Here is a 3,435-nt window from a genome sequence, read left to right as displayed (position 1 = left end):
GGTCTTTAACTAAGCTTGGCTTTATGACCAAGGTCTTACAATGGATTTTTTTTAAATGTTAGCTGAGGACTCAGAGGAAAAACTACCTCTTTGTTCAGCACCTTCCCTCACTCTGAAACAAAAAATGCCATTGACTCAACACCTAGAGACTACAGAACAACAACAAATAGTGTTGATTTAATACCTGGAAAATATTATCCCTTTTACCTCCTCTGTACCAAATATTTGCAAAATGATTGATTTTCATCATATCCTCTTTCTGTACACTAACAGCCCCATGGCATATTTGTTATAATAGTTAGAGCTAAAATATATTGATTACTTATGTCAGGTAATTCTCTATGTGCTTTAAATGTATCAACTTACCTTAATCTTTACTACAACCCTTTGAAGTATGTAATATCATTACTCCCATTTTACAGAAGGGAAAACTGAGGCATAAAATGACTAAGTAATTTGCCCAAGATCACACAGATACTTTATCTTGGACAAATCATTTTCATCTATAGAATGAGGATAACAATGACAATAATATAAATAAGGTATCATGTGTAGTAATTAAGCAAAAGATTCCTAGACCCAGACAGCCTGGGTTCAAATGATGTTTCTGAGTTACTTGGTGGTAAGCTTGGGTTCCATGACCTCTCTCAACCTCAGTTGCTTCATTATAAGGCAGGGGGAATGATAAATATGTCTGCCTCCTAGGATTATTATGAAGATGAAATGAATTATATAAGGATAGTCTTGGAACAAAACCAGGTATATGGCAACTTTTCAATAAATGTTTTCTCTTTTTAAATGCTCATCTTACCTTATCTAAAATCCTGGAAGCCAGGTGAATTTTGAAATTTTGAAACTTTCACAGTATAGAATGGTAATATGGAGCATTCTCCCAAGGGAGTTTGAGAAAGCACCCCATGACCAAAAGGCAAAATGTATGAATATTTACCTTAAGTGAGGTAAAGACTTTAAAAGCCTCATGCCAATTCAGGTCAGGTTTTGCTGCCAAATCAATTATAACAAAAATTTAGAGTTCAGAGTTTTTTTTTTTTATTTTAAAATTTCAGATAAGTGATCATGGACTGTATTATTTCATATTGTTGTGAAGATTAAATAAGGTGATCCACAATGCTTGGCACATAGCAAGTTCTCCAGAAGTTTATGTTCACCATTGTTTTTGAAATTAATACTATTATCATTATTATTACATTAAATCCCCAATGTATCTACAACTAGAGTAGCCTCTTCATAGTTCCTTTGTAGGATTCTCCTAGACATTCCCTCAGACAACTTCCTGTGAAGTTTCCAAATTTTCTTATTTTATCATATTCATGCCTGGATATGAAACTCATTTTTCCCTTTATTTCTTTCTATTTTCCTTGGTGAACGTGTCCTTCTTTGATGCCCTTACTTTGTCACTGTGATGGAGTCAGTTATAATGAAGGAAAGAACACAGTCTCATAATAAAGATGAAGGAAGAAAGAAAAAAAATAATGGTAGCCATTTATTGAACATTTGTTCTAGGTTCTGTGCCAGATATTTTATCTAAATATTTCATTTAATCCTCCCAACTACCCTGTGGAGTAGGTATCATTATTCCCATTTTACAGGTTGAGGAGCAGAAACACAGAGAGGTTAAGTGATTTGCACAAGGATTTTAGAAAAAGCTCCCTGAATTGTTCATGTACTTTCACTTTTTTCTTCATGGGAAGGAATCATAGTTTATTCACATTTTCAAAGGGATACGTAACCGTCCAAAGTTTAAGAACCACTGAGACAATAGACATATAAATACTAGATACTGGGGTGTGCTAATGAGCACTATCAGATTCCAGACTCAGATGAGATTTATTGATGACAACCCCCTCTGAGCTAGATAGTGTAACATTGGTTACTCTGCAAGCATGGGATTTAAAAGATATTCCCAACAGCAACACTTCTGTTATTAGAACAGCAAGGCTGGGGCGTTCTTTATTCAGCTCATTGTCAGCATTTCTCCCACACCCTCTGTTCCCTTCGTGTTCACTCCCTGCATCCGATCTCTGCAGCCTGTTACCCTCACCAGATTAAAATCTCCTTTAAAACAGGGGCCATGTTTAGTTTCTTTTTCTATACATCCCTAGACTACAAGATTTTACACATAGAGACTTCTTAATTTGCTTTTAGTGAAACAGAAACTAAAGCTATATCTCAAGGGAAATCCCTGACTAACACATCAACCTCAATTGTGCCCTTATTTTACACTGCAGTCACACCCTGGCAGTCAGCTACAGCCCCTACCATCCTTTGAGTTTCTAGAAACTGAGGAATTTTGGATTTCTTTCCAAATAACTGCAAAAGAAAATTTTAAATATTTTCCATGTAAATATCCACTTTATTACTCCACTCCTCCAGCTTCTAAAATTAGAGAAAATACTCTGCTTTTCCTCCGGTCCTTATGTGTGTGGGGTTTAGATGTGTAGAAGCAGGTGGTGGATGGGAAATCCTCAAAAATTTAGCCCAGGACAATTGAAGAATAAAGAAATCAATAACATACAATCCCCATCATATTCTCATTTTCCAGTGTAGCTTTCCTATAAAACACACCTATATAAAAATGATAGAATAAAAGCTTAGTTTTAATGATGCAACGTCATCCCAATCATTCATGCAACATATGCTATGTAGTCATTTAATCTGAGTCTCTCTTTTATTCAAAAAAATGATTTTTGTCCGTTTTTCTTTAGGAAAGACTTTATTTGCATGGCAGTTTGGGCCTTAACTATTGAGCACTATTCTTTGTTTTCTTTAAGGACAATGAGCATTTCTGCTCAAAGAAATTTGTTTCCATATTTGTTCATGGATTCGCTGGGATCAGCATGTTCACATGTTCACAAGGAGAGATTTAGGGATAGCAGGAAGTGGGGGTTAGGGGAGCTTAGAGGAGTCATCTTACTTGTTTTTACTTAGATTATAAATTACAAATCAATGAAAACAGAAACTTTTCAAAAGATGATTTTCAAATTTCAAGATGATTGAGAAAATGGCAATTATCTAGTAAGAGGGAAAAAATCATTAAATTTTGCTAGTGTAGCTAGAAGGAGGGGCAGGTCACTGAGAGATGGCCCCTGAGCCTCTCTTTCGTGTCACCACTGTTCATATGCTACCTTATCTGCCAAATCATATGATCTCTCCCCTGGAAAATATAAGTAAACTTTGAATTTTTAGTTAATAAGCCTTGAGAAAGAGAAAGATTTTCTTTTCTTTCTTTTTTTCATTTTTTAAAGGCTATATCTATTCACCCCACAACATATTCTGGGTAATATAATCATATACAGTTTTTTTTTTATATAAAATTTAGGACTATGTCACAATAGTCCCAGGGAATATATTTGAGTAAATTCTTAGTGTTTAGATCTGAAAACCCAGTCTATAAAAATAATAAGTAGATGCTCG

This window comes from Choloepus didactylus, chromosome 3 (genome assembly GCF_015220235.1).
Source record: "Choloepus didactylus isolate mChoDid1 chromosome 3, mChoDid1.pri, whole genome shotgun sequence".
NCBI classification, from domain to species: domain Eukaryota; kingdom Metazoa; phylum Chordata; class Mammalia; order Pilosa; family Megalonychidae; genus Choloepus; species Choloepus didactylus.
The sequence above is the reverse complement of the archived record's forward strand: the minus strand, read 5'-3'. Positions refer to the sequence as shown.